This window comes from Desmodus rotundus, chromosome 4 (assembly GCF_022682495.2).
Source record: "Desmodus rotundus isolate HL8 chromosome 4, HLdesRot8A.1, whole genome shotgun sequence".
Taxonomy (NCBI): domain Eukaryota; kingdom Metazoa; phylum Chordata; class Mammalia; order Chiroptera; family Phyllostomidae; genus Desmodus; species Desmodus rotundus.
The window spans coordinates 75,929,608-75,945,248 of NC_071390.1; positions in this window are offsets into that span (position 1 = coordinate 75,929,608).

The window sequence follows — 15,641 nt, forward strand, 5'->3', positions numbered from 1 at the left end:
CTAAGAAAATATTTCCAAAGTATATATGCAGAACATATGAAGAGCTCATACAATTTAATAAGAAGAAGACAGATAGCCCAATTTAAAAGATGGGCAGAGCAAAAATTTTGACCAGACACTTCATCAAAGAAGATATATAGATGACAAATAACATAAAAATATATTTAACATCAATAACTATTGGAAATGAAAACTACAGTAATGTACTACTGCATATGCACTAGAATATCTAAAATGAAAAAGACTGGCAATGCCATGTGTTGCCAAAAATATGAAAGCACCAGAATCCTCATATATTGTGGATGAAATGCAAAATGGTACAACCAACTTGGAAAACAAGACAAGTTCTTATACAGTTAAACATGCACTTATGAGCCAGTAAGCCCACTCCTATGTACTTACCAAAGACAATGGAAAATATATGTTCACACAAAGACTTGTAAATTAATGTTCATAGCATTTTTATTTATGATAACCACAGATTGGAATCAATCTATATTTTAGCATATCTGTATGTTCACACAATGAAATTACTATTTAGCAAAAGAAAGAAATGAACTGTTATATACCCAACAACAAAGATAATTCTAAAAACAATTTGCTAAGTGAAAGAGGTCAGATAAAAAAGATTGTGTGATTCTATGTATATGAAATTTTAGAAAAGGGAAAATTATAGTAGCAGATCAGTGGTTTCTCAGGCTTGGAAATAGGGGGTGGAGACTGATGGAAAATGAGCACTAGGGGATTATACACCATCTGGGTGGTGATAGTTACACAACCCTACACATTTGTCAAAACTCATTGAAATTGTACAAGGTCTGTCTGGAAAGTTCTAGCTGTTGTTAATATAATGAGAATGGTTTGTGTGACACTGATGTAACCTGGCAGCCAAGGAGAGTGGTCTGGAATGCGCATGTATGAGCAATGATGGCTTCACTGTACTGGTCAGGGGGGATGGTAGACGCCATTGAATGAGCATGTGTACTGGGTGGCCATCACATTCCAAATGACTGAGCGAGTTAGAGCAATGAATTTGCATCAAGTTTTGCGTTAAGCTTGAACATTCCTCCACAGAAACTATTCAGATGATCCAGAAGGCCACAGCTATGGGCAACTGGTGATTGGCAGTTCATCATGACAATGCGCCTGCTCGTGCAGAGTTTTTTGGCAAAACATCAATTACCCTCATGACTCAGCCCCCCTACAGCCCAGATTTGGTGTCCTACAACTTTTTTCTAGGACAGCCCAGAAAGCTGTCCTACAGCTTTCCCCAAATATGATGGAGCAGCTGATGGCGATTGGGAGAACTGTGTGAGGTCCCAAGGTACTTACTTTGAAGGGAACTGGGGCATCATTGTCCTGTGAACAATGTTTCTTGTATCTTCTTCAGTAAATACCTCTATTTTTCATATTGCATGGCTAGATACTTTCTGGGCAGACCTCATATATATGCACAGCCCAAGGAGATAATTTATGCTTCTTGGCCCTTATACTAAGATTATGGCTGGCATCTTTCAATGTTTGTTGTTTTTTACTCTCAAGAACTGTTTGATCTGACTATGAGCAGGGATGAGATTTTCTATAAGTCTTTCTCTCAGTTTCTGGATCCCCAAAAATTCTCCTGTGGGACAGACCTACACAGCAGCCCTGAGCATGGACTATTAAGGGAAGACTTGAAGGAGAAGAGGGTGCATAACATACTGTAAAGGGGAGCCAATCCAGGGAACTAGAAATTATTGTTCCAAACCCTGGGGCAGAAGCATAAAGTGACACAAGGGAAATGGAGACTTGGAGCTGGGCATGATAGGCAAGGACAACAGTCCTTCTTCAACCTTTAGGGAAAGAGAACAGGGCCACCTGGAAAGAAGCAACCTGGTGTGGCCAGGCCCTCCTGTCACATTCTCAGTCACTCAGCAACATGGGATTCACTCAGCTGCTGCTTTGTTCAGAATCTGTGAGTGCAGAGAGACAAGGTAGTAGATAGAAAGGGAAAGATGTACCAGCCTCTGATAGAAGTGGGCTAGGGTGGTTGTGATGGGCTCCTACCCTGGTTCTGACTCCAGAGATCAAGAGCAGCTGGAAAATGGGATGACTTTCTTGAGGGGTGAATCATGTGACTCGTGACTGAGACACATTTCCAAAGCACTGGGCAATGTGGAGCATCCTGGCTGACCAGTCAAATGATTGTGGTTGAAAATAGGACAACTCCATACTGCTGCCCCAGGGCTCTCCACACCATCAGGGAGCACTTAGAGGGATGCAGAATATCTCTTCTCCTTTTGGAAACATCAAAGGAAAATCAAAGAAATTACTTTCAATCTGATCTTTATAACTGAATGCCTCACTGATCAGGATAAGTGAGGGACAAACACATTTGTGCCTACATAAAATGGCTTTTGGAAAAGTAAGATCTGATCCACTGAGCTGAATAATCATTATAGGCTGTAATCAGTAAAACCAAATTTCACAGCAAATGGGACACTTGCTATCAGGGGAGCTATGCGGACATGGTATGGAAGGAAGAAAACAATTTTTTTTTAATTTTTATTGTTATTCAATTACAGTTGTATGCCTTTTCTCCCCATCCCTCCACTCCACCCCAGCCGAACCTACCTCCTTCCCCCACCTCCACCCTCCCCCTTGATTTTGTCCATGTGTCCTTTATAGTAGTTCCTGTAATCCCCTCTCCTCACTGTCCCCTCCACACTCCCCCCTGACCATTGTTAGATTGTTGTCAACTTCAATGTCTCTGGTTATATTTTGTTTGCTTTTTTCTTCTGTTGATTATGTTCCAGTTAAAGGTGACATCATATGGTATTTGTCCCTTACTGCCTGGCTTATTTCACTTAGCATAATGTTCTCCAGTTCCATCTATGCTGTTGCAAGGGGTATAAGCTCCTTCTTTCTCTCTGCTGCATAGAATTCCATTGTGTAAATATACCATAGTTTTTGGATCCACTCGTTTGCGAATGGGCACTTAGGTTGCTTCCACTACTTGGCTATTGTAAATTGTGCTATGAACATTGGGGTGCACAGGTTCTTTTGGATTGGTGTTTCAGGGTTCTTAGGGTATAATCCCAGCAGCAGAATTGGTGGGTCAAAGGGCAGTTCCATTTTTAGTCTTCTGAGGAAATTCCATAGTGTTTTCCACAGTGGCCTCACCAGTCTGCATTCCCACCAACAGTGTACTAGGGTCCCCTTTTCTCCGCATCCTCTCCAATATTTGTTTGTTGATTTGTTTATGCTGGCCACTCTGACTGGTGTGAGATGGTACCTCATTGTGGTTTTAATTTGCATCTCTCTGATGGCTAGTGATGCTGAGCATCTTTTCATATGTCTCTGGGCCCTCTGTATGGGAAGGAAGAAAACAATTTGACCCTGGAAAAATGCTCTATCTCTTCCTGTGCAGCCTCATGCACAGTTAGATTTTGTTTTCTCGGGCACTGTTTGTACTACTACACTACTAGTCAGAAGAGCCCACTGAGCAGTTCATGAAATCTGGGTCACTTTTGGTGTCCAGCTAAAGTTAGAACTGTGTAGATTTGGCCGGCTGCTGAGAGCAGGTCTGGGTATGTCTCCATTACCAAGGTGAATGCAGGTTCACACTGTGCATCAGTAAAATGCTGATCATGGGAGTGGTCATTTTCAGATTAGCCTCCAGAAACTATTTATAGCAAATTCGGTGTTACTAAATCCCAATGGTGAACATCTTAAAGGGCTTCATGGCACTGCCTAGAAAAGCAGAATTAGGATTGTTTAGCAAGTGATTGGAGGCAAAAACGAACTTGTGTTTATGAGAATAAGCTACACAACAAGGTAAGGACTTTCAATATAGCCTTTTTATTTATTTTTTAAAGACTTTATTTATTTATTTTTAGAGGAAGGGAGGGGGAAAGAGAGGGAGAGAAACAAATGTGTGGTTGCCTCTCATGCACCCCTTTTTGGGGACCTGGCCCGCAACCCAGGCATGTGCCCTGACTGGGAATTGAACTGGTGACCTTTTGGCTGGCAAGCCCACACTCAAACCACTGAGCTACACCAGCCAGGGATCAACATAGGCTTTTTAAAGACATAGCGTTATTTCTTTCTAAATCTTGCACAAATTACAAAAATTTTCGACTAGAGCAAATAAACCTTCCTGTTTCTCAGTAGCATTCCCTTGCCTCAGATTTCTGAATGTTGCCATCTGGGATAAAAATCAGAGCATGGCACACTGGCCAACACGGCCACCTTCCCACTCCTGAGCAAGCAGGGATGGACAGCTGCCAGACTCCTGCTCTCGCTGAGCCATTAAGAGGACACAAGCCTCAGTGAACATTCTAGATAGTAGCATGTCCCACATCTGAGTGTGACTTTTAGGGAAGAAGCTCCTACTGCTGTCCACAGAGGCCATCAGCCCACCTTTGGAAGCTGTACTCATTAGAAAGTTTTTCTTTCTGTTAAGCTCTCATCAGCTTTACTATAATTCCCACCTTCACAAAGGCGATATGAATTTTAAAATCTTTGACCTGGAGCAAAAACGCTCAGATACAAATATTGTACTTGTCAAATTCAGATAAAAGGTTCATATGTATTCTTGAGTGGCAATAGTAACAAACATGTCCCACATATGCATGCTCATCACTTGAGTCAATCTCAGCATACTAAGTTGAACCATATGAAACTGGTAATTTGTAGGTCACAAGTGATTGACAATTGGCAACTTCACATGTTTCAACCTATAACACAATGGTTAAGAACATGGACTTTGGAGCTTGCTATGCCACTTACTAGCTATTATCCTTGACAAGTTACTAAGGACTCTATGCCTTTCTTTCCTCATCTCAATAGTATTTATCTCATAATTATAATCTCACTTTTACAACATTTGTGAAAAATGAATGAGTTAATACGTATAAAGCATTTAGAAGAGTTCTTGGCCTATAGAGATCATTATTGATTCCCCGTTCATAGGATTTTGCCCATTCCTGTTACATAGGACATTTCCTATGTGGGGTGGAGTGGATGGCTGCAAGAGGGACATTTGTCCAGGGCATCACATTAAAAAATAGCTTCAGTGTAAATTTTTGACATTAACCCAAAATGAAAGTAAATATGCAGTCAGACAGACACACTGACAAGATTTATGAGTTACTATAATTCATGTTATCAATATTTAAATTTATCACAGTATTTTGGGATTTTCTGGCAATCTATTTTTTAATATACTTAAACCACATAAAATATATGATTGGCTTAATCTTCTTAATCTTTGAGAGTCCATAGAGAAGGTAACAGCTAAAATCCACTGACTCCTGAATATTAGTGTATTTTAGTTAACAAACCGCCCTGCTCCCAAACAGCCCACTGTGTGTGGCTGCCTGGGCTGCAGGATGGACCTGAGATTACATCTCGTTACATCATTACATTACACATGTCCCTTCAATTACCACATCTTTTCACACCCAGATCATATTAGAAACCCATTTGCTTTATTCAAACAAAGTGTGAGATATTCAGTCCTGAGTCTTCAGTTATTATTGGCATTTGAACATGACTGAGCACAGTAACTTAAGCCTCTGCTCTTGTCATCATGCATTTATGAACAATTTGAACTGTGATTTTTACTTTTTAACCTGGGACTCTTCAACTCTCTTAAAGGGAAAAATCCAGACAATAACACCAGACTTTATGCTATCACATGCATATTAGCTCTATAAAGAAAACACTAGGGAGCAACAATAAATGAAATAACAAAAACCAGGTGAGATAATTAAAACCATCTTAATCCCATCATGCTGAGAGGGAGAGATGTCAGCCCATTTCTTTGTTCTTTTTTTTTTTTAACTGTGTGAGCTTCAGCTCTCATTTCATTTCAAACAGCTCTCCTTACACTGTTGTTTTACAGATGTGAACCTGTGGGATAAATTAAGTTTTACTCAAGGTATTTAGAATAGTAATAATCTGCTTCTCAGAGGAGGAGAAATAAAGGGGAAAATTTAGACAAGAATATGCACCCTACAAAGCCAGGTCTGTAATGCCATCTAAGGATGCTGAAAGAAAGAAAGCACTCCCTGGCCAAGGCAGAGCCATGATAACAAGTGTTGACATCATCATTGAACCGTGCTGGAAAGGAGTAGGAAAAATCACTGAAAGTATAAAAAGTGAAATGAAGATTGTCTTCTAACCATTGTTCTTTAATTTGAATGAGGAGTAGAAGGTCAAAGTACAAAGAAAGGGAAAGTTATTAAGGGAGGCCAACTGAGGAAGGCCCACAGGGTGTGAGATCCTAGTTATGTGACACTGTGGAAATCCCACTGTGCAGAAAGAAGCCACAAAGCTTGGAGGCTCAGGTGGACAATAGTTCCTCGATCTTTAATGGCCGCGTTGTATAGTGGAAGGAGCAACCAAGATGAGACTCTATTGGGTTGAGCCTAGGCTCAACCACCTTAGGGAAGTCTCTTTCTTCATTAATAGAAGGAGAAGGCTTAGAGCCCCCTCAAGTATCTCAGAGGATTAAGCCTGTTAGCCAGATAGCCAAATCTGAGTTGGCTTGGCAAAGGGTGAGGGTGGAGATAGTGACAGCTGAGGTGACCTGATGTCATATTCCAGTAACTAGGAATTTGCATTAAGATTGGATGGTCTCTCTTGGCACACAATTTAAGAGAAGAAAGTGGAAAACAGAGAAATGTGCTTTACTGGAGAGTGGCAGAAGGTTGCAGAAAAGAGATTTTTGATTTGTTTTGGTTCTTACCAATTTCAACACTTTGATAGATTTGGATTTTTAAAACTGGAAAATTCAGAGAGAAGCAGCTAGAGCCATTTTTCTAAAAGGACATCCAGTGACATTACTCCTTTGCTTAAAATCCCACAGTGCTTTCCTGAGACTATCAGGAAAAAAAGATCAAATTCCTTAGGATAATACACATGGCACAAAGTAGATATTCTACTTTGGTTAAGTGAGTAGGTGAAAAATTGGGGCCATCGGCTGTTAATACACAGTAACAACAATAATGAATATGAGAAATTAAAGAATACTGAGAATACTGTACTCCTCCCTGAGCCTAAGACATATTTCTTTGTTTCAATGGGAGTTTAACATTAGGTTACAGAGGTAGTAAGGACTCCCCAAAACTAAAATAAGCATTTTTCTTTGATTAATTAAAATGATTGAAAGATAATTATACAAAGACTAGCTTCCACATTCAGTGGCTGAGAGTTGTTTCACATGCAGTCACCCCGAAATCCTCAGGCACCAGGATTATGGGTGTTTCTGTTGGTTTGAGAAACGTCACCTATGTCATCCCTTCCAGTTATTACTCTTCTGCAGGAGCTGACCAGTTCTGAGTCCCAACCCATGAGGGACTAACATGAACATGATAAACTCATTTAAGTGGAGGTGTTAATGGATGATAATGGCTAAATTAGTGGGAGGAAATCCCCAAAGAGGTGCATCTATGTTTATCCATCAAGTCCAAGGGCACAAAATGGACAACTGCCCAAAGGCACCCAGGCAGCCAGGGAGAAAGGCATCTGTATGATTTCTTCCTGTCAGTTGGAAAAATGGGAAGATTCAGGCTGGTGCAGCCTCAGAAATACAAGCAGAGCCAAAGAGAGGCAGGAACTGTGTAGACCCTGTGAGAACTGTAATTGTCTGCTCATTTACTACTTTTGTATCATTTTTTCCTCAGTGTTTGTCCTGGAGCCTAACAAAACCCCCAAATTTACATTTGAAATCTGCTTCTATTCATAATGTCATCCATAAACATGTTAAGAAATAGATACTTGGAGGGAGAATCACGAGGTGGGGAGGGGTGGCCAGTAGTTCATTAAGTAACCCTGACTGTGCCCTGAAATCTCACCTTCCCCAAGGGATTACGTCCTCCGTTATTACACAAACTGTAACACTGGGCCTCAGGCAAAACACAAAACCTTTCTTTTGGCATTACTCTGTATAGCTGAATAAACATTTACTAAGAGAAAGTAAAGTAAAATTAATATTTATAATATAAAAATGCCATTCAAGAAACTTAAAAACACCTCCACACACAAAATGTGTGAAATAGCGACTCCAGGAGATACAACATTCTAGAAAGATGTATCAGAATTGGGCAGGAAGTACAGGATATTGTAGCTATCCAAACTGGGTATCTGTATTTATAAAACAACAACAAACACCTTGAGGATACTGCTCTGTCTCCAAAGGACTGGCTTCACTTCCTTACATCTGAGACAAGGAAATGGTTTTTCTTCTAGTAACAAAACAAAGCAACACAAAACAAAGAACAATAAAAACAAAGAAACTGAAAAATAAACAGAAAGCCATATACAATTTGATCTTCAAGCCTATTCTTCAACATTAACCAGACACGGCAGATGCAGCTGCTTTTGCCACATCCCCCAACACTCCTTCTCTGATCAGTATGCTTTACTCTTCCTTAACTTTTCTTCTCATTTTTCTTCCAGGTTAGTTGATGGGATTAAGACAGTTTAATTGTCTCACCTTGTTTTTGTTATCTTATTTATTCTTGCTCCTATTGTTTTCTTTATAGAGCTAATATGATGGCAGAAGTTCTGGTGTTCTTTTCTGCACTAGCCTCCTCCAGTCTGTACTGACCTATTGCTGGGTGGGGAAAGCAGCTGCCTGAGCCGTGTGTGATTGGAAGGCAGACTGGAAACATTTCTGTCACTTCCAGATGTATCTCTTCTTGACTCTGCCATGGCCCCTCAATGATGAACTGACTGTGCTTTAGACTGAAGTACAAGTGGAACTTGAGCAAGTAGGTCCCTGCCAAGGAAGCCTGGCCTTTAGTTATTAAGTGCCAAAGCCACATGTCAGCCTAAATCTACTATCTGAACACCCTTTTTACCCTTCCCACAGGCTCCAGGTACTCGCCATTCACTTTTATTCATTCATTCATCATATATATCTATTTACCTATATCTATATATACATATACATTCATACATATATACATATACATGCATACATATGTATATATACATACATATACATACATACATAGAGAGAGAGAGAGATTGAGAACTGTTTGTTTAGCACTCTGCCCTGAGGATGGTGCTTCCCTGCCCTTATGGAGAGAAGGCTGACATTACACAGCTAATTACACAAAAATGTAATTACTACTCATTTACCCATTCAATAATTATATGATAAGCCCTAACTATGCTCAATGTTGAGAACGCAATAAGTAACAAAAAACATCACATTTTGTGCCTTCATGAAACTTGTACCCTAATAAAATATAACACAAAGCAATGTAAAATTGTCTGTGAGGTAAGAGCTATAAATGGAACACAATTGTATGAAAGTGTATAATTAAAAATATAGATGAATCTGTAATTAGAAAAACTGGCCTCATCTGGGAGATCCCAGAAAGGCTTCCTTGTAGAAGTGACTTGGGCTGAGAATCTGAAAGAGACATGTCTAAGAAGGAAAGTCATTCCAGTTAGAAGAGACAGACGTGCAAAGTCCAAACAGGAAGAAACATGGCGCACAGGAAGCCAGTGTGGTAGGAATGGAAAGGAAGAGATTTGACGCATACAGGAGACATTTAAGAGGTAAAACTCCAAAGAATTTGGTGATTTGGGTTGAATACAAAAATGAAAAAGATGACTGGAGCTCCCAGCTTTCACAGCTGGGAGGGTGTGAGTGCCACTCACACAGATGACAAACACTGGAAGGACAGTGGTTATGGATGTTCAACTGCACACATCATTTTCTGCAGTTGGCAGTTGAGATAGGGCATGCTGGAGGAGGTTTGGACTTGGAAGTTTAGAGAATAACACAGTTCTGACAATACTGAATTCCAGGGCCTATGGCATCCCTTGTGGAGGCATCAGGTAGAAAGCCAGATTCACAGGTCTGAAACCTACAAGGAAATGGCTTCACAATGGCACCCTGGCAAACTTGCACAGACCCAAATAAGCCACGCAAACAATGCACAAGACAAAATCAGAGCTAATCTGATTCTTGGCAGGAGACCTTGTAATCCTGTGGGGTTCTTCTCTGAGTCCATCTTCCATTTCCACTCCCCCCAACTTCCCTATCTTCCCCAGGAGGCTGTCATGAGATAGTTTCTCATCACTTCCAAGGTTATGTTGACTAAGGAGCTTCCTGTCTCAGCCCCTCAGAAAGGATCTCCAGAATATAAACCCTCTTAGCAGCAGCCTAGATTTGGGTCCTTGCAGTAGGTATCCCATGACTCACATAGTTGTCATCAGCCCCTTTTGTTTCAGTGTCGTTCTCTTTGGTGTGTTGGAGAAGGATTAGGGAAAGTCCTCTGGCTGGTGTTATATTTTCTGTAATTAACTATCTCCAACTAAAAGAAGTTTACTGCATCTTTATTGGTTGAATAACCGATGGCTTGGCTTTTGACAAAGCCAAGAACAGATATAAGGATGAATAGATTTAGAAGACATAAACTCACTGATGGTATTTCTGTTTCTCATGTATAACTCAAATATAGTAAAATGCATAAATCTCAGGAGTATGACTTCATGATTTTTTTTACATATGTGTATGCCTGTACCCACTATGCAGGTCATGACATAGACACCCAGGTAACACTCCACACCCAGACATAATTGCTGTTCTTCTTTCAATCACCACAGATTAGCTGAGCCTGGTGTTGGAACTTTATACAGATACAATCCTACAGTCTCTAATTATGTTTTTGTGTCTGTATCCTTTCACTCTACATTATATCAGTGAGGTTTATCCACTTTGTTTCTTGTAAAAGTAATTTGTTCTTTTTTATCTCTCACAGTATTCCACTGTATTTAGATACCACAATTTCTTTATCCATTCTACTGGGATGGATGGTTTCCTTCCAGGTTTTAGCTATTGAAACCATGATTGTTATAAAGATTCCGGTACATGTTTTTGGATGGTCACAGCATGCATTACTGTTGAATATACATCTAGGAGTGTAATTGGGTTACTAGATTACCAGGCACAATGATAAACAGATAGATGATAGATAGATAGATAGATAGATAGTTTCCTATTTGAGAAATCTTTACCAACTTGAAAGTTAAGAAGATACTCTCTTATACTTTCACATTATTTACTCTTTCATTTATAAGTCTGTACTTTACCTCTAATCCACATATGTGTAGAGCATGGATTAGGTAACAGAGTTTATTTTTTTCCTCCTTAATGGACATCCAATCGACCTATATACTAAAAAATACTCTTCATCACAGAAGATAGCAGTACAGTGGCCATAAATCAGGTGACCACAAAGACTAGGTATATTTCTGGGCTCTCTGTTCTGTCTTATTGGTGTATGTATACATACCAGGTCTTGTGCCATACCAGGTCTTGATGACTGTAGCTTGCAATAATTTACACACTTGTTAGTGTTAATCTTCCAACTTTGTTTTCTTCTTCGGGATTATCATGGTTGTTCCAGGTCCTAAGCATTTCCACATAAAGTTTAGAATAATCTTGCCAACTACTAAACATACAAAGTTTCCCAGGATTTTGATTTGGATATCAATAAATCTTTAGGTCAATGTGGGGAGAAATGATATCTTGAAAATACTGAGTCTTCAAATTATTAAAATGATAAACCTTTTATCCTGGCCAGGTGTCTCAGTTCGTTGGTGTGTTGTCTGGTACACCGAAGCAGTCTGGGTTGACATCCAGTCAGGTCACATACTGAGGTTTCAGGGTCAATTCCTGGTTGGAGAGAGTACAATAGGCGAAGAATCAATGTTTCTCTCTCTCTCTCTCTCTCTCTCTCTCTCTCTCTCTCACTCTCTGTTTCTTTCTCTCCCTTCCTCTCTCTCTAAAATCAGTAAACATATCCTTGGGTGAGGATTTTAAAAAATGGTAAGCCTTTTAATGTACTCAGGTATTCTTTAAAGTCGATTAAAAATGTTTTGCAGTAAAAACTGGAAAGTGTAGAAGCCTAGAACTTTCTCTCTTAGATTTATGCCTATATATTTATGCAGTTTTTAAGTGCTATTTTATGTAACTTTGTTTTTTCAAAATTTTTATTGTTATTCAATTACAGTTGTGTGCCTTTTCTCCCCATCCCTCCACCCCACCCCAGCCGAACCTACCTCCCTCCCCCACATCCAACCTCCCCCTTGGTTTTCTCCATGTGTCCTTTATAGTAGTTCCTATAATCCCCATTCCCAACTGTTCCCTCCCCACTCACCCCTGGCTATTGTTAGATTGTTCTTAACTTCAATATCTCTGGTTATATTTTGTTTGCTTTTTTCTTCTGTTGATTATGTTCCAGTTAAAGGTGACATCATATGGTATTTGTCCCTCACCACCAGGCTTACTTCACTTAGCATAATGCTCTCCAGATCCATCCATGCTGTTGCAAAGGATATAAGCTCCTTCTTTCTCTCTGCTGCATAGAATTCCATTGTGTAAATGTACCATGGTTTTTGGATCTGATCATTTGCTGATGGGCACTTAGGTTGCTTCCAGTACTTGGCTATTGTAAATTGTGCTGCTATGAACATTGGGGTGCATAGGTTATTTTGGATTGGTGTTTCAGGGTTCTTAGGGTATAATCCCAGCAGCAGAATTGCTGGGTCAGAGGGCAGTTCCATTTTTAGTTTTCTGAGGAAATTCCATACTGTTTTCCACAGTGGCCCTACCAGTCTGCACTCCCACCAACAGTGTACTAGGGTCCCCTTTTCTCCACATCCTCTGCAACATTTGTTTGTGGATTTGTTTATGCTGGCCACTCTGACTGGTATGAGATGGTACCTCATTGTGGTTTTATTTTGCATCACTTTGATGGCTACTGATGCTGAGTATCTTCTCAAATGTCTCTGGGCCCTCTGTATGTCTTCCTTGTGGAAGTGTCTGTTCAAGTCCTTTGCCCATTTTTTCATTGGGTTGTTTGTCTTCCTGGAGTGGACTCCTGTGAGTTCCTTATATATTTTGGAGATCAGACCCTTGTCTGAGGTATCATTGGCAAATATGTTTTCCCATACTGTTGGTTCTCTTTTTATTTTAGTGCTGTTTTCTTTAGCAATGCACAAGCTTTTTATTTTGATGAGGTCCCATTTGTTTATTCTTTCCTTTATGTCCCTTGCTTTAGGGGATGTGTCTGTGAGGATGTTGCTGCATGGAATGTCTGAGATTGTGCTGCCAATGTTTTCCTCTAGGACTTTTATGGTGTTACATGTTATATTTAAGTCTTTTATCCACCTTGAATTTATTTTTGTGTGTGCTGTAACTTGGTGATGGAGTTTCATTTTTTTGCATGTAGCTATCCAGATCTCCCAACACCATTTGTTGAAGAGGATGTTTTTGCTCCATTTTACACCCCTGCCTCGTTTTTCAAATATTAATTGACCGTAAAGACTTGAGTTTATTTCGGGGTTCTCTGTTCTGTTCCATTGGTCTATGTGCCTGTTTTTATGCCAGTACCAGGCTGTTTTGATTACAGTAGCCTTGTAATACAGTTTGATATCAGGTATTGTGATCCCTCCGCTTTGTCCTTCTTTGTCAAAATTGCTGCAGCCATTTGGGGTCGTTTGTGGTTTCGTATGAATTTCTGAAATGTTTGTTTTATATCTGTGAAACATGTCATGGTACTCTAATAGGGATTGCATTGAATCTATAAATCGCTTTGGGTAGTATGGCCATTTTGATAATGTTACTTCTCCCAATCCATGAGCATGGTACATGCTTCCATTTGTTGATGTCTGCCTTAATTTCTTTCTTCAATGTTGTGTAGTTTTCTGAGTACAGGTCTATTACCTCCTTGGTTAGGTTTATTCCTAGGTACTTTATTTTTCTTGTTGCTATATCAAATGGGAGTTTTTTCCTGATTTCTGTTTCTGCAGTCTCGTTGTTGGTATACAGGAATGCCTTTGGTTTCTGAGTATTGACTTTGTAACCAGCTGTTTGCCAAATTCATTTATTAGGTCAAGTAGTTTTTGGTGGAGTCTATAGGATTTTCCATGTACACTGTCATGTCATCTGCAAACAGTGACAATTTCATTTCCTCCTTTCCAATTTGGATGCCTTTTATTGCTTTTTCTTGTGTGATTGCTGTGGCTAGGACTTCCAATAATACATTGAATAGGAGTGGTGAGACAAGGCATCCTTTTCTTGTTCCTGATCTTAGTGGGAAAGCTCTAAGTTTTTGTCCGTTGAGTATGATGTTGGCGGTAGGTCTCTCATATATGGCCTTTATTGTGTTGAGGAATGCTCCCTCTATTCCCACTTTGCTGAGTGCTTTTATCATAAATGGGTGCTGTACCTTATCAATTGCTTTTTCTGCATCTATTGATATGATCATGTGATTTTTGTCTTTGCTGTTGTTGATGTGATGTATTATGTTTATTGATTTGGGAATATTGTACCATCCTTGCATCCCTGGGACGAATCCCACTTGGTCATGGTGTATGATCTTTTTAATGTATTGCTGGATGTGGTTTGACAATATTTTGTTGAGAATTTTAGCATCTATGTTCATCAGCGATATTGGCCTGAAATTTTCTTTCTTCATTGTGTCTTTATCTGGTTTTGGGATTAGGATGATGCTGGCTTCATAAAAAGAGTTTGCGAGTGTTCCATCAGTTTGGATTTTTCCGAATAGTCTGTGAAGGATAGGGGTTAGCTGTTCCTTAAATGGTTTGTAGAATTCTCCTGTGAAACCATCTGGTCCAGGGCTTTTGTGTTTTGGGGCGTTTTTTGATGACTGCTTCAATTTTGTCTGCTGTTATTTGTCTCTTCAGGTTTTCTGCTTCTTCTTCATTCAGTTTTGGAAGATTATATTTTTCTACAAATCTGTCCATTTCACCTAAGCTTTCAAATTTCTTGGCATACAGTTCTTCACAGTAATTTCTTACAATCCTTTGTGTTTCTGTGGTATCAGTTGTAATTTCTCCTCTTTCATTTCTAATTGTGTTTATTTGGATCCTCTCTCTTTTTTTCTTGATCAGCCTTCTTAAAGGCTTGTAGAGTTCGCTGATCTTTTCTACAACCAACTCCTGGATTCATTGATCCTTACAATTGTGCTTTTAGTCTCTATGGCATTTAATTCTGCTCTGATCTTGGTTATTTCCCTCATTCTACGTGCTCTGGGCTGCCTTTGTTTTTGTTCCCCGAGTTCTTGTAGGCATAACATTAGGTTGTTTGTTTGAAATGTTTCTGTCTTTTAAAGGTAGGCCTGTATTGCTATGAACTTCCCTCTCAGGACTGCCTTTGCTGTGTCCCATAGGTTTTGGGTTGTTCTGAGTTCATTTTCATTTGTTTCCAGAAAGTTTTTGATTTCTTCCCTAATCTCATTCTTGACCCATTCATTGTTTAATAGCATGCTATTCAGTCTCCATGATTTTGAGTGTTTTGGGTTTTTTCCTTTGGGGTTGGTTTCTAGTTTCAGTCCCTTGTGGTCAGAGAAAACGCTTGATATGATTTCAATTTTCTTGAATTTGTTGAGGCTTGCTTTGTGTCCTATCATGTGGTCTATCTTTGAAAAAGTTCCATGGACACTTGAAAAGAACGTGTATTTTGCTTCTTTTGGATAAAAACTCTCTATATATCAGTTAAGTCCATTTCCTCTAGGGTATTGTTCAGTGACACAATATCCTTGTTGATATTTTGTTTGGAAGACCTGTCCATTTTTGATACTGGGGTGTTAAAGTCCCCTACTATAATT